Here is a 24314-nt window from a genome sequence, read left to right as displayed (position 1 = left end):
GCCCTATGTTCCTTCAACAATATCCTTACATCAGAAACGTACCATCTCTTTAGCAGGACCCGTCCAATGGAACATGCTCCCGCCAGACATCCGCCTTGAGATCTGCTTCGCTTCCTTCAAAAAGAAAATTAAAACCTGGCTCTTTAGCCAAGCTTTTCCAGAACTTTGATTATTTTTACCTCCAGCTATCAAGATTTTCTCACCATCGCAATCCCTTCTGCAGATCACATTTATCTTAGACAATTACGCCTTATTTTATGATTTGGTTTCTCAAGAGACTATACAATTTTCTCAATGTTATTTTTCGAACCTGTTTTCCATGTTTTCCAAGTTCTATAACCTTGTTATATGTACCGCCTCTTGGCGTAATTTTTATGTTTCAATGTAAACCGATGTGATCTGTATTTTAATACAGGAACACCGGTATATAAAAATCTAAAAATAAATAAAATAAATAAATATTTATGTGATGTTAAGTTCATGGCTTGCAATTCAGTAGTACTCGCTAGCTCTTCTCTTTCATTTCTGTCCTTGGTGGCTAGCAAGCAAGCAAAACCAAACAATTTATTTTAAATACAAACACTAATAGGTCCCCTTAGCACAAATTTAATGCAGTATGTAACATGTGAGGGGGAATTTCACTTTTCTTGATTGGGGAAATACCTTCACTGTCTGCTCATAAAGAGATCAAAACATATCCTTTTTTTTTTTTTTTTTTAATTTATTTTAAATTTTTCCAATTACATAGACAATATATAAAATTATCAATGAACCAGACAGATCAGAATATTTTCCTATCGCACAAATTGAGACAAATAATATTCCACTTAAATATTAAATCACAGAAAAGAAAAATCAATTGCGAAATAAGAAACCACATATCCTGACTGACTTGTAAAAGGCAATGTGATACCTAACCGAGTACTAATTGAGCACATTATATAATAATGATATCAGGAAATAGCAAACTTTCATTTTATTTCTCCAGTTATTGGGAGGGAATCCACTGCCACAGGAGCCCTAGCATTGATGAAAGATCTCAATTGAATTGGTTCAAAAAAAATGAACCTGTTATTATGCAATTTAACGATACATTTGCTTGGGTACCTAACTACAAACTCTGCACCAAGATCTTTTACTTCTTGTTGCATTGCAAGAAATTTTTTCCTACGGGACTGTGTTTCTCTGGCAATGTCAGGATATACCCATATTTCCTAGAAATGTTTTAGATCTATTACGAAGAAAATGTTTAAGAAATGAATCTCTATCTGATGGAAATAGAAAAGTGACTAGTAGTGTTCCTCTAAATTCTATCTGAGTCTCCAAGGACTGTTCCAAAAAATCAGTTAAATTCACATTCTCTGTATAAATTTGATTATTATTTTTCTTGTGATGCTAATATCGGTGTTTGTTTCTTTCCCAAGTTCACAAAATATATTTTCGCTACTGGAGGTATAGCTTCATTGGGAAATAACAGAATTTCCGTAATATATTTCTTAAAGATATCTAAGGGGAGATGCATCTTTACACAAGGAAAATTAACAATCCTTAAATTCTTATATCTGACCTCATTCTCAAGAATTTCAATTTTTCTATTATTTGTTATTTCTCCTTGCATTATTTTCTCTTGTACATCATGTAATTGTACTACTTGTTTTTCTATCACATTTATTTTCCCTACATTTTCTTTCACAACAATTTCTATTTGAGATATATGGTTTTTAGTACCAAGCATAGTATTCGCCAACATTGTAATAGAGGCTTCCAAAGATAACAGTGCCTTCCAAACCAATTCTAAGGTAATTTCTTTTTTCTCCACCAATTGTAGGCCCAAGGGTTGGAACCCCCCCCCCCAACTCCCTGACCATGATCTCCCATGGACAGTTCCCCTCTATCCTGGGTTGTCGGTATCACTGTAATCGAATCCGGTTTTCCACCCCCCGCTGACGCAGATGACTGCATCAAAGGGGGAAGCTTCTTTCCGGGTTCTTCAATGGATACTTTAAAGGCTCCATTCCCATCTGTCCCTTCTCCGATGGATTTACTTCCAGCCACCAACTTTGGGAGGACGGTTGTATCAGGGACCAGATGTTGGTTTCCACTAGGAATACAGGGGACCTCTGGAGCTCCGGGGCTTAAAGATGTACAAATATCCAACATTGGAGACATGTGCTCTGAGTCCACCAATGTAATGGATTGCCTGTTCGGAGTGGACGTGTTCGCTGGAGAGAAAAACCCAGTTATACTAGATTGCTGGGGCAATGTTGGCATGATCGGAGTCTCCACACGAACTCTGCCCTTCCACTTCGTGTGAGGCATAAGGTTCAAACAGGAAAATTTACTAATAATATAACAGGTTCCTCTACTCAAAATAACTCACGGTTAGGTATCTGGAGGAGAACAATCGGATTCTATAGGTAACAATTATTTCAACATAAGTCTCAGTCATACAAAGCCAAGCTTAGACGAAGCCGAGCAGACAAAGCCGTGCGCCTTTGTCACGCGCGGCTTCGTCAGCGCGCCGCAGGAAGGTACTTTAAATACCTTCGTAGTTGGAGGAAGTGACGTCAGCAGCGTTTAAGGCAATTCAGGTAACAGTTCCAATGTTGAAAAGGAAAAAAAGCCATTGAGGCCAGCTACCGCTAGACCCCCGGTTAGGAAACTTCTCCCTGTTCTCCTCAGTTGTTGAAAACGGAAGGCACTTTAAATACCTTCGTAGTTGGAGGAAGTGACGTCAGCAGCGTTTAAGGCAATTCAGATAACAGTTCCAATGTTGAAAAGGAAAAAAAGCCGTTGAGGCCAGCTACCGCTAGACCCCCGGTTAGGAAACTTCTCCCTGTTCTCCTCAGTTGTTGAAAACGGAAGGCACTTTAAATACCTTCGTAGTTGGAGGAAGTGACGTCAGCAGCGTTTAAGGCAATTCAGGTAACAGTTCCAATGTTGAAAAGGAAAAAAAGCCGTTGAGGCCAGCTCCCGCTAGACCCCCAGTTAGGAAACTTCTCCCTGTTCTCCTCAGTTGTTAAAACGGAAGGCACTTTAAATACCTTCGTAGTTGGAGGAAGTGACGTCAGCAGCGTTTAAGGCAATTCAGGTAACAGTTCCAATGTTGAAAAGGAAAAAAAGCCGTTGAGGCCAGCTACCGCTAGACCCCCGGTTAGGAAACTTCTCCCTGTTCTCCTCGATCAAAACATATCCTATTCAGTTATAATATTTAATGTCCTGTATACTTCCATTAACAATCAGGAATGTAGTGTAGTTTATTCCACCTTGTGAAATAAACCTTGTGAAATAAACCTCATCACAAACCTCAAAATGTTACGTCATTTGAAATATATCTGAGGATGACTGCCGATCACTGGTTCACTCTTTTAAAAAGCTTGTAAGCAAAATGGTCCAACTTTACCTTTTTAAAGTGCTCGCTCCTTCTTCATCTTTGTCATGTCCTCGTTCGACAAGACTTACTTAATGTTCTATCTGTTAAGGCTGCAAATTGACAAGCCACTCATATGAGGGCTTTTTCAGTCCTTGGCCCAGTCATTCGGAATGCACTTCCAAATGACCTTTAGATGGTTACTGATTACGTTCAATTCCGAAAAAAGCTTAAGACTATTTTACTTCTTGAGGCTTTTGGCTGATGGGCTAAATTGAGAAATTACTACTTACCTGATAATTTCCTTTTCTTTAGAACAGTCAGATGAATCCAGAACAAGTGGGATATGCACCTCTACCAGCAGATGGAGACGGAGCAAACTGATGGTCACAGTATATATATCCCTGCAGTGACATCAGCCTGCCAGGATTTTCTTCAAATGCAACTGTGGACAGACCAGCAAAATACTTGATTAAAAACAGTTCACTAGGAAGGATCACGTGGGGCATTGTAGAGAGAGGATGTGATTCCCTCTCTCTCCGCGCCAGGCCTCTTAATCGGACCCCATCCTCCCCGGGAGTGGCGTTAAAAAAGTCCTAACTTGATTGATCTGGCAGTGCTGAAATCGGGTTCAACTTTGGCGGGCATGTCCACCCGGGTGATCCGCAAGGAAAAAGAAAAAGTAAAAGAAAAACTGAAGCCGGCTCCTTCTTCAGAAATGGCGGAAGTCAGTGAGTGCTCTAACTCCCCGGTTGCGCCCCTTGCAGATATTAAATGTGCAGTGCTAGAAGCTCTCGGCCCTGAACTCCAAAATCTCTCCTCAAAAATCACGGAACTGTCAGCAAATCTGGGAAATTTGAAAATAGATTTGAGGAGATTGAATCCCGGGTCTCTGAGGCGCAAGATGGCCTCCACACGGCTCACTCCGAAATCGGAGAGTTGAAAAAAACAGTGGCTGCACAGGCAGCCCGACTTGAAGATTTGGAAAATAGGTCGCGCAGATCTAATCTGCGATTCATCGGGCTGCCTGAGACGATCGAAGACAAAGCACTAGCCCCGCGGTTAGAGGCCTGGTTGGAAAAAGACTTGGCAATCTCTAAGACACATGGCCGGTTGCATATTGAGCGGGCTTACCGTCTAGGCCCGCGGAATCCTACTGCTACGTGACCTAGAGTAGTCATAGCAAAAATTCTAAACTATGCGCACAAACAAAAAATTTTACAAGCGGCTCGGGGGAAAAGAGATCTCACCTTTGAGAATTCCAGAATAATGATCTTCCAGGACTTCTCCGCAGCTGTGTCAGCGCAGCGCAGGCTAATGGCACCGGTCTGCACACAGCTCATCAAACAGGGGGTTCGAGCGACTATGGTATATCCAGGAAGATTGAGAGTGGTCATGCCCTCGGGGGTGAAGTGGTGCGACACGGTGGATGAGGCACGTCTTCTATTGCCGGAGAAAGGATCGACAACGGAGGTTTAATTGGAGGCAATGAGCATGATCAGAAAATTTTTAATTGACCACGTGGCAGCTAGTCGGTGAAATTAAAGTGGTATCCCCCAGGACTGGAGGTTTTCGGAACCCTTTGACTGCTGGGGCTTAGTTTCGTGGCGCTACCGGTAGTGTGGGCAGAAGGGGAGAAATCGGGACTGCACAATATTTAAGTTGATGGTTTATGTTCAAACATGTAATGAGTTAGTGGAGGGAGATGGGGAGGCGGGAGGATGGGGAGAGCGAGGGTTGTTTATGCTCTGTTTGGTTTGCAATGTTTAACACTGTGCGATACTTGATAATTTGCAGTGTATCAATGTGGGGAAATATTAGACTGATTTTGGGTGGTTCTGCTCTTGCGCTCACTATTCTTTTTTTATTTTTCCAAGCAGCGATTGAGTCTCGGACACTTCGGTGGTGCTTGGGACTGTGGGGGTGGAGGAGAATAGGGGAAGCAGGGAAGATGGTGGCGCTCTAAAGCAAGCCATGTGCTTGCGCACTTGAAATTTTAGGTATTCCTAGCAACTAGCGTTGCAATTACCTTAAATCTGCTTGCTGATTGAGGGATCCCTTGGCGGGGAGTTCATTAATGGAAGTTCATTTAGTTCTGGAGTGAGGGAACCCCTCAGAACATACACCGAAGTGTGTACAGTAATAAATCTTCTCAGTCTTCATTCAGTCAAGGGGTTTGTGGGGGAAGTATGCGGTTTTGGGGAAGGGTGTAGAGTGGGTGGCTGGCCCTGTAGCCAAGGGTGGGGCTAAATTTCGCGGCGCTCCCGGCAGTGTGAGCAGAAGGGGAGACATAGGGACAGCAAAATTCTTAAGTTGAGGTTTTATGTTCTGACATGTAACAGGATGTCGGAGGGAGGAGGGGAGGTGGGAGAGCTGGGAGAACAGGGGATGTTTTGATCTGTTTGATTTGTAACGTTCACAACTGGGCAAAAATTGATATCTTGCTGTGTAGTACGGTGGGGAACTAATAGACCGATTTTGGGTAGGTTTGCCCATGCGTTCAATATTCTGTCTTTGTTCCCTCCCCAGCAGCGGTTGAGTCTCGGGCACTTTGTTATGCTTGGGACAGTGGGGGTAGAGGAGAATAGGGGAAGCAGGGAAGATGTGGCGTTCTTTAGCAAGCCATGTGTTTGAGTATATGAAATTTCAAGAATTAATGGCGATAAGCATTGTCATTAACTAAAACTTTGCTCGCTGATTAAGGGATCCCTTGGCGGGTAATTTATCAATGGAAACTCAACTAGTTCTGGAGTGCTGGAACCCCTCAGATCCTACACTGCAGTGTTCACAGTAATAAATCCTATCTGTCTTCATCCAGTAAAAAAGATAGTGGAGGCAGTACGAGGTTCGGGGGAAAGGTGTAGAGTGGACGGTTGGCCCTAAAGCCAAGGTTAGGTAGGGGTTGTTGTTGTTGTTGTTTAGACAAGTGGTATATAGCCATTAACAGGACCTGGGGAAGCTGTCTAGAGGATAGCGGAAGGGGGGATGGGGTCCGGGGATGGGGTAAGGGGGGTCATTTGGAGGCCAGTGATCTCGATCTTAGTTTAAGATCAGGAGTAAATGGGTGGGAATGTGCTAACTCGGGGGGAGAGGGAAGGGAGGGGGCGGGGGTGGGGGGTCGTAGTGGGAGTTCTCGATGTCATCACTTTCAATCTATTTTTGTTCACAGAGGTCAGGTGGGTGTGGAACCTGGGAATCTTGAGGCATGCAGTAGGAGGCCTTGGCTGGGAGGGTCTCCACTGTAGGACATTTACAAGTTGGTGTCTCATTCTGCTTAATATAGTACTAGATCTCTAGTTCAGTCATTAATGTACTGACGTGGAATGTCTGTGGAATTAATTCACCTGTCAAGAGGAAGAAGATACTAGAGATGTGAATCGTGTGATCGATCGTCTTAACGATCGATTTCGGCTGGGGGGGAGGGAATCGGATCGTCGCGGTTTTGTTTTTGTAAATATCATGTAAATCGTAAATCGGGGGAGGGCGGGAAAACCGGCCCACTAAAACAACCCTAAAACCCACCCCAACCCTTTAAAATAAATCCCCCACCCTCCAGAACCCCCCCCAAAATGCCGGCCGGCACCATTTTGCGCAAAATGGCGCCGGCCGTACGGCAAAACGATTCGACTGCAGGAGGTCGCTCCCGGACCCCCGCTGGACTTTTGGCAAGTCTTGTGGGGGTCAGGAGGCCCCCCCAAGCTGGCCAAAAGTCCCTGGGGGTCCAGCGGGGGTCCGGGAGCGATCTCCTACGCTCCTGACGTCGGGGGACAAAAAACAAAATGGCGCCGGCGCCATTTCTACAACGCACCGCAGGCCCGAGAGTAAAAGATCACACCGGGACCCCCGCTCTGGACCCCAGGTAATTTAAGGCATTTGGGGGGGTTCTGGAGGGTGGGGGATTTATTTTAAAGGGTTGGGGTGGGTTTTAGGGTTGTTTTAGTGTGCCGGTTTTTCCGCCCTCCCCCTTCCCCCCCCTTCCCCCGATTTACGATTTTTGACGATAAATCGGGGGAATTGCTATTGTATCGCGCTTCTAACGATTTTTGACGATTTAAAATATATCGGACGATATTTTAAATCGTCAAAAAACGATTCACATCCCTAGAAGATACTATCTTTATTGAAAAGACGGAAGGCCCAAGTAGCGTTCTTGCAAGAGACACATTTGACTGACCTGGAACACTCTAAATTGGGTCGCCTCTGGGGAGGAGATATCTATTATGCTTCTGCTAACACAAAATCGGCTGGGGTGGCTATTCTGATCCAGAGAGCGCTTGCTTTCAACTTACATAAGGAAATCAAAGACCCCTTGGGCAGATATCTCATCTTGATAGCGGAAATATGTAACACTAAAGTAGTACTATGCAATATTTACGCTCATAATACATATACTTCTAGCTTCTATAGAGAGTTGCACAATCAATTGCTCCCTTACTTGGAGGATTTGATGATATTGGGCGGGGACTTTAACACAATACGAGACCCGATATTAGATAGATCCCCGCAGATAAAACAGGCTTCGTCAGTAGGTAAAGGCCCATCCTTTCTAGAATCCTCCTTACAATTGATAGATATATGGAGAGTGCTCCACCCGGGTGAAAAAGATTTCACACATGTTTCGCGGGCACATGGGACATTATCTAGGCTTGACTATTTTCTAACTAGTATACACAGTTGTGCGAAGTTTCGGGCGGTTGAGATAGCTGATATTATAATCTCGGATCATGCCCCAGTAAAGCTGGAGGTGGAACTGAACTCACACACTCAAAGCTCAAATTTTTGGAAATTTCCTTTCTACTTGACAGCAGACGAGAAGTTTCGAGAGCACTTATTAAAAAGTTGGGCGGACTATGTGGCCTTTAATGAGAATCAGGCTTCTTCTCCGGCCCTCTACTGGTATACTGCCAAGGCAGTACTAAGAGGTGATGTTATCTCTTATATGTCTCACAGGAAAAAATCCATGACACATAGGCTTATGTCTTTGACCTCGCAGCTTAAGCAGGTGCGCGTCCGTTTAGTAAGGCATAACAATGCGGAGAATAGGGCATATTATCATACGGTTCAGGGAGAGTTAAACACTTTATTACATCAGAGAGCGAGTAAAAGTATTTTGTTTTATCAATATAAGCTGTATCAGCATAGCAATAAGTCTGGGAAAATGTTGGCCAACCTAGTGAAGTCAGCACGGGGCTCCAGACATATACCTGCAATACGATCCCGATCGGGCCGCCTACTTACGGACCGTAAAGAAATTTTACAGTGCTTTAGAGATTTTTTCAGTGACTTGTATGCAGCGGAGGGTTGGAATAGAGAGGCCTGTGATCAATTTTGTTCTAAATTTCAACTACCCCAGCTAACATCGGAACATAAAACGTATTTGAACAGGCAGATATCAGAGGAGGAAATACGTTTGGTAATTCAACAGGCGAAAAGATTTAAGGCCCCGGGGCCTGATGGATATGGGGCAGAATTTTATAAGTGCTTGCGGGACCAGGTGGTAAGTCCGTTGGCTCAAGCTTTTTCGGCTATGTTGGAAACGGGTTCCTTCCCGAAACATGAGAACAGGGCACATATAACTCTTATCCCTAAATCGGGGAAGGATCCCTATATGCCTGAGTCATACAGGCCAATATCGTTATTAAATTTTGATCATAAAATATTCGCAAAGGTTATGGCGGATAGGTTGGCAGACGTGCTTCCCTCTTTGGTAGGTGAGGATCAAGTGGAGTTTGTACGGAAACAATACGCCCTTGCTAATATCAGGAAAATTTTAGCGGCCATGTCCATGTGTCAATACTCAGATACACCTTTCTTGGCTATTAGCTTCGATGCAGAGAAGGCCTTTGACAGGGTGGAATGGCCTTATCTATTTCATGTGCTTCAGTTGATGGGGTTTGATGGTTTATTTCTCCAGGCGATTCATCTACTATATTCCCACCCGGAGGCGTTAATCTTAGGTAATGGATCTCATTCGGACGTTTTCTCCATCACACGAGGTACGCGGCAGGGATGTCCATTATCCCCGTTGCTGTTTGTACTTCAATTAGAACCGTTACTTTTAGCCATTCAGCTCACTAGGGAAGTGAGGAGGGTGCGTTTTCGATCCACGCTTTTCAAGTACGCGGCCTTCACAGATGACATGCTGATTTTTTTAAGAGACCCACTTTCATCACTGCGGTGGCTATTGCAACTTATTTGGATATTCGGAACTTTTTCAGGGTTGCGATTAAACATGAGCAAATCCAAGGCATTGGCAAGTCCAGCGACCCTGCAGCAGGAGTGGGTGGGGGACTTCCCTCTGCAATGGGCTGGAGACTCTTTTAAGTACCTGGGTTTTACAATTCCCCGGGACTTATCTAGGTTGTATGCTTTAAATGTCCTCCCCCTGATGCAAAATACCCTTGGTAGACTGAGAATGTGGGCAGATCTCCCCTTGTCTTTAGGAGGTAGAATACAGTTGTTTAAGATGGTAATTCTGCCCAAATGGCTTTACCTTTTTCAAAATCTGCCTATAGTTTTGCGGCGGGCGGAGCTGAAACAATTGGATAAGATGCAACGGCGATTTTTCTGGAAGGGGGGGAAGGCCCGAATTCCATTGGAGTGGCTACGTGGGCCTTGGGGGAGGGGTGGAATGGGAGTTCCAGGCCTTGCATTATATAATCTTGCAGGAAATCTTAGGTTAATAAGGGACTGGATTTTGGGATCCTCTACCTATGTGAATCTGCAGGTAGATCAAGCATGGATGTGTCCTTATGCCTTGACCTTTGTTTTACAGGCTCCACCAGCTAGTTTAAACACCTTTTTGACCCAGAATGTTCTGGCTAAATCCATTCGTTTAACCTGGGTTAAAGTCATGCGCTTGTTAAAGTTGGACAGGGTATGTGCTTATCTATTACCCATTCAGGGCAATCCTGACTTCCCCCCTGGTCTGCACACTATTTCCTTTAAAAGGTGGGGCAATTTGGGAATTACATATGTGGGGCAGGTGGTGACTACAGAGGGTAAGCTCTTCTCATTGGCAGAAATGCGGGACACGTACGGGGTTTCCTCCAAAGAGGTATTCCCATATTTGCAACTTAAACATTACTTTGCTTCCTTAGCACATAGAGGTGACCCAGCAGTTGCTTTAGATACCATTAAGGTACATTTGCTCTTAGAACAGGCAAAGTCTCCGTCACTGTCCCAACATTATCGGCTGCTTAAGCAGTTAACTTTAAAAGATTCTTGTACGGTTCTGGTGGAAAGATGGAACAGGGATGGGATATTTGTATTAACTACTGCTATTATTAACGCGTGTTTTCGGCGCATCTCGCAGCTCTCACTCAATATGTATTATCGCGAAATGCAGTACAAATTTCTACGTCGTAGCTATATAGCTGCACAGAGGCGTTTCATTCTAAAATAACGTCTTCGCCTCATTGCCTACGTTGTGGCGCAGAAAGGGGCTCTTTATCTCATGTATTTTGGGCATGCCCGCAGATACAGCCCTTTTGGCAGAAGGTGGTGCGGTATTTGGAGTCCGTACTACAGCTCTCCATTCCGCTTTCTTATTATTGGCTGCTTTTTGGCTGTATTTCGCCATTGAAGGTGAGAGTTCTGGGAGCCTGTTTGTTTATTCAAAAAGCGTGTTTAGTGGCTAAGAGGACCATATTGACTTTTTGGAGAGACTCTACAAGTCCGTCTTACTGGGCGTGGAGAAATAGTTTGCATCAGATGATGGAAATGGAAGCATCTATAGCACGCCTCAACCCTCGACAGAAGAAGCAATTCTTGGAGATCTGGGATCCGTACTTGCAGAGACTTCCACATCGGGTACGCAGTTTGTTAGTGAATCAGTGACTGACATTAAGATGATTCCCATGCAAAGGATTGAACGTTCTGATCCTGGATTTGGACTATGGATGACAAAGAGACTCCGGGGGTGGGGGGAAAGGGGGGTTTAAAGAAGGGGTTTGTTGTTTCATTTGATATAATTCTTGGTTATGCGGGGATAGACCGCTTGGTAATCCCTGGATAATGTTGCTGTTGTTAAAACCAATAAAAACCGTTTAAACATAAAAACAGTTCACTATGTCAATACTCAGCCAACAGGCAACATTGAGCTCAAATAAGAAAGTAAGAACACTAGGCTAGGGACTGTGTAACCCTTACTAGTAATCCCTGTAAAATGTCAGCACACAGGAGAATCATTATGCAACCATCCGGCAGCTGAGGGAGGGAAGCTGGATTCCTCTGACTGTCCTAAAGAAAAAGAAATCAGGTAAGTAGTAATTTCTCATTACTTAGCATCCAGTCAGATGAATCCAGAACAAGTGGGATACCCAATCTATTCCTGAATAGGACAGGAGGCTGCCCGCGGTCCTGCCAAAACTGCACGTGCAAAGGCCACGTCCTCCCGGGCCTGCACATCCAGATGGTAAAACCTGGAAAAGGTGTGTAAGGAGGACCATGTTGTAGCTCAGCAAATGTCAACAGTAGACAAAAATCTAACTTCTGCCCATGACACTGCCTGAGCTCAAGTGGAATGAGCTTTAACCTGACTAGGTAACAGCTTCTCAGCATCCACGTATGCAGCCGTGACTGCCTCCTTAATCCAGAAAGCTATCTTAGCCCGCAAGGCTGGCTCTCCCTGTCTAGTACCACCGTGAAGGACAAACAGGAGATTTGACTTCCACAAAGTCTCAGTAACCTCCAGATATCTGACAATATGTCTCTTGACATCCAAGGGTCGCAACAGATGTTACTCCTCTGTGTCTCTCTCTCTCTCTGTCCAGAGACAGCAGGGAGATGGGCTGATTCAAGTGAAACTCAGTGACCACCTTCAGTAAAAAGGAAGGAAGAGTACACAGCTGGACAGCCCCTGGAGTCACCTGGAGAAAGAGTTCCCAGCAAGACAAGGCCTGCAGTTCATAAATCCTACACACAGAACAAATTGCCACAAGGAAAACCATTTTCAAGATCAGCAACTGCAAGGACAGAGTATGTAGTGGGCTAAAAGTAGGGCCTGCCAAAAACTCAAAAACCAAATTAAAACTCCGTAGGAGCACCGTAAACTGCAAAGGAGGCCGAAGATGTTTCACGCCTCTCAGAAAACGGGCCATATCAGGATGAGCCGACAAGGATCCACCATTTACCTGACCCCTGAAACAGGCGAGAGTCGCTATTTGTACCTTTAAAGAATTAAGAGCCAAGCCTTTATTCAAGCCATCCTGCAAAAATTCCAAAATGAACGGAATCTTGACCGAGGAAGGGAGAGTACCTCGATCCTCACACCAGGCCTCAAACACTCTCCAAACCCGCACATAGGCCAAGGAAGTGGAGAAATTACTAGCTCTTAGGAAGCTGGAAATCACTGCGGCAGAGTATCCACATTTCATCAAGCAAGACATCTCAAGGGCTATGCTGTAAGACAAAATCAATTTAGATCTTTGTGAAGAACAGGCTCCTGCTGCAACAAGTCCTTGTGCGCTGGAAGTCGAAGAGGCAAATCCACCAGGAGCCTCCACAGGTCTGCATACCACGGTCTCCTAGGCCAGTCTGGAGTGACCAAGAGCACCACCCCTCTATGGCGTTTGATCCTTCGAATCAGTCTGCCCAATATGGGCCATGGAGGAAAGGCATACAACAACTTGTCTTACGGCCACTCCTGCATTGGGGCATATATCCCCAATTACTTTGGATCTCTTCTGCAGCTGAAGAATCATGAAACTTTCGCATTGTGCAAAGTCGCCAACAGATCTAGGAACTGGAGACCCCAGCAATCCCAAATCAACTGAAATGCCTTGTCTGACAATGCCCACTCTCCTAGGTCCAGGCTCTCCCTTCTGAGAAAGTCTGCTCTTATGTTGTCTTTGTCTGCAATGTACAAGGCTGAGATCATCTGGAGATGCACCTCTGCCTATTCCATAAGTGATTTATTTCTTTTAACACTTGTTGGCTTTTGGTACCTCCCTGCCGATTGATGTAGGATACAGTCGTTGCATTATCAGGCATTACTCGGACTGATCAATCCTGCAGCCTGACACCGAACTGTAAACACGCCAGCCAGACCACCTCTTCCACACTTCAGTGCCCTTGCACTGTCAGTTCCTGGCAGTGAGCTCCCCATCCCAGGAGACTCACATCCATTGTCAGGGCTAGCCAGTCTGGCGGGGATAGGGAAACTCCCTTCCATAGATGATCTGCCTGCAGCTTCCACTGCAGTTGAGAGGAGACCTCCATCAGCAGGTGGAGCCGAACCGAATAGTCCTGGGACTGCAGATTCCACTGAGACAGCAGGTGGCGCTGAAGAGGATGCATATGTGCCCTCGCCCACGGTACCACTTCCAGAGTCACTGCTATTAAACCAAGGACCTGCAGGTAAGACCACATGGTCGGGTGCAGAGTTTCTAACATCAGACAAATTTCAGCTAGCAACTTCTGAATTCAAGCTTCCGGCAGGAACACCTTGCCCTGCTTCATGATGAACTGAACCCCCAAGTATTCCAATGACTGAGTAGACTGGACTGCTCTTAGTTAGGTTCACTACCCAGCCGAGCTCCTGCACCTTGTGAGTCACCAAGCATCTCTCTTCCAGTGACTTGGCAAGAATCAGCCAGTTGTCCATGCTTCCTCAACTCTGCCACAACCACCACCATTACCTTGGAAAAGGTTCTGGGGGCAGTGGCTAGACCAAAGGGCAGCACCTGAAACTGAAAGTGGAGTCCCAGAACGGCAAACTGCAGGAAACGTTGATGTTCTAGTTGGATTTGGAATGCGAGGATGTGCCTCAGACAGAACAAAAGAGGTCAGAAATTCTCCCGACTGCTTGGCCATGATCACCGAGCACAAGGTCTCCATTCGAAAATGCTGCACTCACAGATGATGGTTGATGCCATCATATATCCTTCTTGTATCACCTCCAGGACCAACTGATCTGATGTGATTTCAACCCACCTCCAATAAAAGAGAGAGAGGCATCCCGCTATCTCCTGTTCCTGGGCAAGGATCAGCAAAACTTCATTGGTAAGTTCGGGAGGTTCTACTATCGGACCTACGTCTCTTCTGGGTTGTCGGGGACAAAAGGACTGAGACCTACTGAAAGGTTGAGTCCTCTGAAAGGACGCTCCTCTGTAAGGCTGAAAATACTTAGATCCTCCAGCATGACCTCTCATGTTAAGGGAGCGCTGCACCTGCTTCTTATCTTCTGGCAAACGAGGAACCAGAGATTCACCCCACTTACTGGCCAGTTTCTCCAACTCTCTGCCAAGCAAAAGTGAGCCGTAAAGGGCAACTTGGTGAGATTAGCCTTGGAGGTCACATTGGCTGACCAATTTTTCAACCACAATTGACTCCTGGCTACCACTATTAAAGCCATTCCTCTGACTGAAGTGTGGACCAAATCACAGCCTGCATCTGCCAAGAAGGCAGCAGCTGGTTCCATAACTGCCTTGGAATTTATCCCAGAGTCATCAACCTCCTGGGAGAGAAGCAAACAGGAGCGAGCCACCAAGGAACAACAAGAAGTGATCTGCAAAGTCATTGCCACGGCTTTAAATGCTTGCTTAAGGATAGCCTCAATCTTTTTATCATGAGCATCCTTCAAGGCCGCTCCTCCTTCCACAGGAATAGTGAGACTGTACACACAAGAGCATCTACCTTAGGAAAACATAAGCGCTCTCTTACCACTGGATCCATAGGGTACAACCTTCCAAAATATGACCCCCTTTGATATTAGCCTCTGGGGCTCCCCACTCGAGATCAATCAATTCTCAAATGCCTCCATCACGGGGAAAAAGCAAGAGGCTTTATGCAAGGAAACCAAAATGGGATTTCTCTTTGGCTCAGATACTGAATCTGCCCCAGGGACTCCAAGCATTGTCAAGGTCTGGGAAATCAGAGCTGGCAATTCATCTCTGTGAAAGAACCCGTAACATAGTTCTATATGGTTCTAAACCGGGGGGGGGGAATTTCACCATCCCCAAGAGAGGCAGGATTGGTGTCATCATCTGTGCCATCCGTATCTCTATCCAGAGGTTCTGCTGCCACTATAGGGGGTGCTCAGATGCTTAACTGAAAGTCCAGGCAAGGTTCCCACCTGTGCCTCTGGCCAAGGAGCATTGGACAGGGCTGAGGACTGCGTCTGAAGAAAAGGATTGCAACCCCTGGAAAAATCCTACCCAGGAAAAGGTAGAGGGATCCAGACCAGGAGGAGCCTGAGGAGTACTCGCCGAGCCAGCTTCCTCTGTAGGGGAGAACCAAACACAGGCACCCCACCTGAGTCGTCTTTACCCAGACCCACATCTGGCTGGGAAGAACCAGGCTTAGTGAAGCCAGAGGAAGACAATTCCCCCCAAGCCTCCAAACAGTGCTGGCAGAAATCAGCGGGCACTCCAGGCTGAGGTGCCTGAATATGAGAAGCCGTGCAAAGAGAAAGACGCTTAGGATTCTTTAGGTACAGGCGCCAGTATAACTGACAATGCGCTGAGCGGCAGCCAGAGGCGTGCATCTAGCTGTTGGTATTTTATATATATATATATATTACACGCTCAACAAGGCACACAAAAATTATGCATCCAAAACTTAAGTGCACACACCTAGGCACTTACCTAGGCAGCCAAAAAGGTAAGCGCGCAAAATAACTGAAGCACCGAATACCACTTGAGTGCAGGGCCGCCATCAGGGCAGTATTCTTGGGCCTGCAGTATGGGGCCCCAGGATCTACTGCCACATATGGGGGCCCGCAGCCGCCAGGCGGCAGGTGCGCTTGGGGGATGTATTAGTTCATGGCAAAGAGGCCCACTGAGGCTCTCTCCGACAGTCTGTCGCCCAGGGGCCTACTGAAACCTGGAGCCGGCCCTGGGTGCGGGCCCCAGAGAAGGGAGAGAATCAATGCTATGCGTGTCTTTTAGACATGCATAGCATTGATTTACAGAGCACCGCAGACAGAGACTCGTCCGCGCGCTCTGTCCTGCCAGCGTTCACTGTCTGACGCGGCTGTGACGTCACCGCCGCGTCAGACAGTATGCGCCGGCAAAGCGCGCGGGCCGTCGCTGTCTGCTTGCTAGCTGGAGGCCGAGGAGCCCGCGGAGTCCCCGGAGCGCAAAGGGTAAGTAACAAGTTTGTTTTGCCGGTGCATTATCTATTTATTACTGGGGGGACGTCTGGTGCATTATCTATTTATTACTGGGGGGAGCTGGTGCATTATCTATTTATTACTGGGGGACGTCTGGTGCATTATCTATTTATTACTGGGGGGGCGTCTGGTGCATTATCTATTTATTACTGGGGGGAGCTGGTGCATCATCTATTTATTACTGGGGGGACGTCTGGTGCATTATCTATTTATTACTGGGGGGAGCTGGTGCATTATCTATTTATTACTGGGGGGACGTCTGGTGTATTATCTATTTATTACTGGGGGGAGCTGGTGCATTATCTATTTATTACTGGGGGGACGTCTGGTGCATTATCTATTTATTACTGGGGGGAGCTGGTGCATTATCTATTTATTACTGGGGGGACGTCTGGTGTATTATCTATTTATTACTGGGGGGCTGGTGCATTATCTATTTATTAGTGTGAACTAGGCCTAACAAGTCAACCGCTGAATGAATGGCCACATGAGGGAGGGTTTACATTGAATTTTTGGCTTCCGTAATCAAGCACATAATGTGTATGATCGGGAAGGCCCAAAGCATAGTAAGACAGTTTTTTATGTGCGAGAAGCACTTTTTTCTCTTTTCTTGATTAAATGCATTTTTTTATTATAAGCAGCAGCTACTAAAATGATTTTGCAACAGACTTTCTTTGTTATATAGAACACAGTTGGAACACGGCCTTATACATAGTAAGCAGTTTATCATAGACCTTGATTACTAGCAAATGTTCATTATTTGTCTCTAGTAAATTCTGATAACCCCAAAGAATGTACCATCACAAATCTGGCTCTCAAAAACGGAAGCAGAAAAGAGAGCGTAAAGAAGAAGAGGAAAAGTTGAAGAAAAAAAAACTCATACAACAGTACTTTCAAAAGCCACAAAGTGACAGGGGAGATGAAGTTCAGGAAATGCAAACAGAAGCTTCTCATGAAACAGTTGAGCCGACTACTTCATCCTGTCAGGTAGCTGCACCTGTGAGCATTTCTTCAGTGATAGAAGAAGAGGCTGAAACATTGTGTAGTATGCCACCATGTGCAGTATCAGAAGACGATGCAGACACACGGTCCTGCACCTCCTCACCGAAAAGACCTGTCATTATAGATGAAGATTCGTCTTCAGACCAAATTGTGACATCCCGTGTTTGTACAGAGGTGGAAGAAGAAACACCTTCCTGCACAAATGCAAGTTCCTACCCTGAGAATGACGATGTTGCCCTAAACACAACTTCAATAGAACAGTCACACGAGGAAGAAATTGACTGGAAAGGCCCAGACCCAGCACTATGGCCAGATGTCCTCAAAGACAAAGAAAGAGAGAAGATTGTCCTTTCTGGACTTTTCAATGTCGAGCAATTAAAGAATATGGCACAATCACTACCTAAAGATGCTGACACTCGTTCTTTCAGTGATTTTCTTCTATATGCCAAGTCATCAAATGGACGTGAGAAGATTTTAAGAGATTGGCTGAGATGGAGTCCAAGCAATAAAGTACTGTATTGTGTAACTTGCATGGCATTTACTAATGACTCTATATGTAAAACAGGAAGCATGCTTAGTAGGAAGGATGGTTTTGATCCATCGAAGCACAAGTGGCATCGGTTGTACATAAAGTTGCCAGAGCATGAACACTCTTCACAGCACAGAAGGAACTATTGGAGGTGGAGAACACTTCAAAATTCTATAGGTGGTCATGGTGTTGACCATGAGATTCAAAGAAATTTGTCGAAGGAAGCCGATAAGTTTATAGCTCTTTTAGAAAGACTTCTGGATGTCACATTGCATCTGGCTTCAAGAAACATGGCGTTCAGAGGAAGTTCTCAAAGAATTGGAGAAATCCATAATGGCAATTTTTTGGGAACTTTGGAAATCTTGGCAAGATATGATAATTTACTGAGAGAGCATTTGGAAAAAAAAAAAGCTAGTCAGGAAAAGGGAAAGAAACTTTCAGCTCATTATCTGTCTTGGGCCACACAAAACTATGAGTCGAGATGGACACAATTCAGTACTCACACTGAACTGCTTTATTGGATAGAACCCACTGGATTTCTCAGATACTGTGCATTTATCTAAGTGATTTGAGTTTGTTGACTTGTTTTTATTTTTTTACACCTATGGTGGAGTTTACACATAGGTATAAACATTGTTGCATATACTTTATCTACTGAATGCTTGTGGCCCAGACATTTTGGCTGTATGGGGCCTCAAAATTCCTGATGGCGGCCCTGCTTGAGTGCATGGAAACAGCGCTTAAGATAGGTGCACAGACTACAAGGTCTGACTGTGCACCCAAAAATGGAGCGCACAACCTGGACGCACAGCTAGATGCACACACCGGACTGACAATCCTGTAGAGGGCAGCCTTAGTAGGTACGCAAAAAGCTGTTGCGGCCTACCATGCGGCGTGCAGCAAAAGGAGTGGGGCTTAGCCTAAGGAAGCTGTTCAACCCGCCAGGCTGCCCACATCCCTCGGAGTGGGATGAAAGTCGGACCAGCACACCGAGCATGGAGACCAGGGGAGGAGGAAGCCCTTCCGTCTATGTCTCTGTAAGTCTCCGTATAATTTTTTTTTTTTTTTACTTACCGGAGCTCAGCCTTACCTGGCTGAGTACAGAGACAGTCTCCAGCTGTGGGGGGAGAGAGGGCATGTGCCATCACTGCCGTGCTCGGCTTCCTGCACCCTCTGCCTTTCAGCTGCTCAAGCAGCAAAGTTCATGCCGACTGAGAATCAGCCAATGGACCAAGGCACTTGTCTGAGGAACCACGGAAATCACCTCAGGAATTCTCAACTGTGGGAGGGACCATTTGGTATCACCACAGGAAAGCAGGGCAAATTTATTTCCTGAATTTTTTTCTTTAAAATGAAGCAATCCCCAGTGGGGAGATACACGTCCAACATCTGCTGGAGACAGAGAAGACTGGCAGGCTGATGTCACTGCAGGGTAGATATACTGTGATGACAGCTTGCTCTGTCTCCATCAGCTGGTAGAGGTGCATAACCCACTTGTTCTGGATTCATCTGACTGGACGCTAAGAAATACACTATTGTAATCCTGTTATATGTTTATGTTTTTGGTGTGTTTTTATTTGTTTTGTACTATATATGTATTACCTGGTGTTAGGGCCCCTGCAGAATCAGCCAGGCTCAGCATGTTTACAGCACTACCATGCTCATACAGAGATAGGCTGACCTGATCAATCATCCTTGAGTCTGAAATGCATGGTACGGGCTGGGACTGCTGGCCGCAGTCTGATTCTGAGAACAAGAACAGATAGTGAGCAATCCTGACCTGGCATGGACACAAGTTTGCACTTCGCATGAACTCTTCGGCACCTGGCATACAGTAGGCTATAAATAAGTTTGCACTTCGCATGAACTCTTCGGCACCTGGCATACAGTAGGCTATAAATAAGTTTGCACTTCGCATGAACTCTTCGGCACCTGGCATAAAGATAAGATTACTTCGCACGCACATAAGCTTGCACCTGGCATACAGTAGACTATAAAAGAAAGGTAACTTTGGACGACAAACTGAGAGAGAGAATTCCTTTGCAGAAGAGCAAAGTGATGTTTTGTTCTTTGTAGACGTACAAAGTGAAGACCCCTTCTTTTTTCGCCTGTGATGTGCTCTCTCCTTGCCAGGCTGATGATGAAAAGGGTGTAGTGAGTATTGGCCGAAATATTGTGCACAGATACCGATGTATATGCTTAAGCTTAGAACTGTATATGTTTAGAACTGTATATGCTTAGAACTGTATATGCTTAGAACTGTATATGCTTAGATACTTTTAATACTTGGACTTAAGATTGTATACCAATAAACATATTATTTTACTTTTACCTTATCCTCGCCTACCTGATTCCTTACATTTGGCGAAGAGGGTGGGATGGCTTTATTTAAAAAGAAAACGAAGCAGCCATCCGAACCTGTTCCTCCTGTGGATGTTAAAATCCCAGGATGGGAAAAAATTCCCTATTCTGTGCTGGCACAGGAATGGGCTGTTACGAAGGACGAAATCCGGAAGTGGATCCTTAGGCCGACTGACCCGAGGGGGCAGTCGGGAGGCAGAACTCCCACTGGGCAGATGGAGCTTCACCCGGAAACCCGTGACTCCTCCAGAGGAGCTGTGGGAGCCCGGGTCGCTAGGACTTAGGAGTCTTCGCCCTGGAAGCCCGAGGTCCCCCCGGGAGGAGCCCGTAGGGACCCGGACCGCTGGGACTTAGGCGAGGACGGAGAAGCCCAGGAGTGGAATACGAACCGGAGTCTAGGCAGGCTGCGGACAAGCAGGAATCGGAGTCACGGACCGGGGTCAAGGCAGGCTGAAGACAAGCAGGAATCGGAGTCACGGACCGGAGTCAAGGCAGGCTGAAGACAAGCAGGAATCGGAGTCACGGACCGGAGTCAAGGCAGGCTGAAGACAAGCAGGAATCGGAGTCACGGACCGGAGTCAAGGCAGGCTGAAGACAAGCAGGAATCGAAGTCACGGACCGGAGTCAAGGCAGGCTGAAGACAAGCAGGAATCGGAAGTCACAAACCGGAATCAAGGCAGGCTGAAGACAAGCAGGAATCCAGGAACCAGGCAGGAATCAAGCAGGCAGGCAGGCAATCAGCGGGGAACAGGAACGACGGCAACTAGCTCTTCAAAGAAGGAACCTCGTTGCAAGGCACTTGGGTAAGGAAAGAGCCCGGTTTAAATCCCCCGGTCGGCGTCTGACGTCACGGGGGGCGTGTCAGCACATCCGGGTGCTGACAGCACAAAACGCTGCCCTTCGCGTGCGCGCGTTCCCTCGCCGAGGGGAGGAGTCTCCGGCGACGTCTCCCTCGTGGAGACGCCGCAGCCAAGCCGCGTGGAGGGCCCCGAACCCGGCGGTTCGCAGCGCGGGTGAGAGAGGTAAGCTCCCGGTCACTAGTCTAGTGACCGGGATCGTAACATGGGCGATGAATATGGAACTGGCAGAAGCATGGGATGTAGATAGCGAGCCTGTAAATATTGTGGAAAAATTACAAGAGGTCCCAGTAACAAAAGGGAAAGAACTGGAGGCAATAGGAAGGCGTGGTTGGCTTTTATTGACAGGATACAAAAAGTGTCATGAAGAGAAGCACAGCTTGCAATTGAAATTAGCTGAACTAGAAAAAGAAATGGATGGTCTGTTAAAAGACAACATTATGTTGCGATGCCACTTAGAAACAGTTTCCCAGAAAGCAGACCATTATCAATCAGTGGCAGAGCGGGCAGCTGTACGGGTAGCACAGCATAAATATCGAAAGCGTAGGGGACGAATGAATAAAATGAAGGTGAGGGCATGTATAATGAAAGATGAATGGGATCCCGAGACATGGGACGGGGATATTTGGGATTCCACAGATAGTGCAGAGGAGGCAGAAGTAGAATCCCCGTCAGAAATAAATGCCGTCGAACAAGCATGCCCTATTGTTCGGCGTAAGATAAAACAAACTACGACTGGGCAAGCTGTAGAACAGGAAGCTACCCAGGTGTTAGAAGATTTCACGCAGCAAGAAATTTGTGATATTTTAGACAGAATGGGGCAAAAATCAGGAGAGCCGTTAGACAAATGGTTGGTACAGCTTTATGAATCAGGGGCAGCTGAAATTGAAGTAGATGAGCGGGATGTGAAACGCTTCACCATGCTGTCTACCGACCCGGAGATGCGTAATTGTATAAGAACAGTCAGATGGAATACTGGAGGGATAACAAATTTGTTTCGCATTGTTGCATATGCTGCTAAGGATCGGTATCTGAGCCTGTTGGACTGGCCATCCACGGCTCGGACGCTGTATTCCATGCGGGATATTATACAACGCATTAAAGAACTAACCATGCAGATGTGGTGCATACAAAAGCCAGAGGGAGAATTTACAAACTTGCAGCTATCCCCTACGGCTCGCACTGACATCATTAAAAATCTGACTCCTACTCATAGAGCTGTAATGCTCACATTAATGATTAATAATCAGGGAAAAACTATTGGAAACTTAATACAGTCAATTCGGGAAGTGTTAGATTTAGGGGCTTACCAACATGAGCAGGAGGGCAGACGGTCCTTGACTGACCGAGACCACTATGCCCCGAGACAGAGAACTGAGGACCGCCAAGGCGGACGTTTTTCTGGAGGATCACGTGGATCAGGGTACCGTGAACCCCGAAATCAAGATTCAGATTCACGGGTCTCCCGGCGAGACATGTTTAATGCCCTGATTGCAGCAGGGGTGGCAAAAGATAAAATACACGGAATACCTACAAAAGAAATGCAAAAATTGTATTCTCAGAAAATAAAAGACAAGCCTAAAAAGATTTACAAAGAGGAGAAGAGTTCAGATTTTGCACAGGTACTGTTAGCAAAAATGGATCAAATACTGACTGAACAGAAAGGGAAAAGAGTAGACCAAACTAACCCATTTGTAAATCCAGAACCAGACTCTCCTGCCCCTGAGCCATCGTAGAGGCTGTACCCTGACCTGTCCTGGGCACAATAGGAAATGGGTCAAACCCTCCGTGTTGCCACCATGGCCGTAGACAATCGCCCCCATGTAGGGGTAGAAATTGGGTGGCGAAATGGGCGACAACGGGTCATGGCATTAGTAGACACGGGGGCGGAGGCCACTTTGATTTATGGAAACCCCACGAAACATGGGGGTAAACAAGTAGAATTAGCAGGATTAGGGGGGAAAACTATTGTGGGAAAACGAACAATCATACCTTTAGTGGTAGGGGGATATTATATACCCCATGCTAAGGTAGTTATTGTCCCAGTTCAAGAATACATTATTGGAATGGATTTATTGCAAGGATTACGCCTTAATACAACTTGTGGCTTAATGCAATTTGGGGATACACCCAATCAGAAGGCGTTTGAACAAAACCGACCCACATACTTGTCACGGGCGGTAATAGTGGGGCGAGCAATAGGGGATCCTGTTACACTACCCCCCACTAAAGGCCCTGTAAATCAAAAGCAGTATAGAATTCCTGGTGGTCAAAAAGAAATTAGTGAAACAATTAGAGATCTGCAAGACGCTGGGGTGTTAATTCCTGTTACCAGTAGTTGGAATAACCCGATATGGCCAGTTAAAAAACCAGATGGAAGCTGGAGGATGACGGTAGATTATCGGGCCTTAAACAAAAACACTGCCCCGTTGACAGCAGCAGTCCCGGACATAGTGACATTAGTGGAGAAAATACAGCAACATTCAGGACAGTGGTATGCCACCATAGATTTAGCAAATGCTTTTTTCACAATCCCTATTGCTCTGAAACAACAGGATCAATTTGCATTTACTTGGGAAGGTAGGCAATACACTTTTACTCGATTACCCCAGGGATATGTTCACAGTCCCACTATTTGCCACCAGAGGGTGGCAGAGGATTTAGAAAAATATGTAAGCTGTCCACCATCAGTTCAACTGATACATTACATTGATGATATACTAGTCCAGGGAGAGACAGAGGAACAGGTAACAACGGTATTGCAACAAGTTATTGAAACCATGGAGAATCAGGGATGGAGGATTAATAGAAATAAACTACAAGGACCAGGCAACACTGTCAAATTCTTAGGGATACAATGGTCAGATGGCCGGCGAGAAATACTACCCAAAGCTAAAGACAAAATTTTATTATTCAAAGCGCCCACTACTAAACATGAAGCTCAAAGATTTATTGGGTTATTTGGCTTCTGGAGACAGCATATCCCGCATTTAGGTCAGATTTTGGGACCTCTGTACAAAGTCACAAGAAAGAAAAAGAAGTTTGAATGGGGGCAGTTAGAACAAGATGCTTATGAGCAAG

Source organism: Rhinatrema bivittatum, chromosome 7 (genome assembly GCF_901001135.1).
Source record: "Rhinatrema bivittatum chromosome 7, aRhiBiv1.1, whole genome shotgun sequence".
Taxonomy (NCBI): Eukaryota; Metazoa; Chordata; class Amphibia; order Gymnophiona; family Rhinatrematidae; genus Rhinatrema; species Rhinatrema bivittatum.
This window is presented reverse-complemented; position numbering follows the sequence as displayed.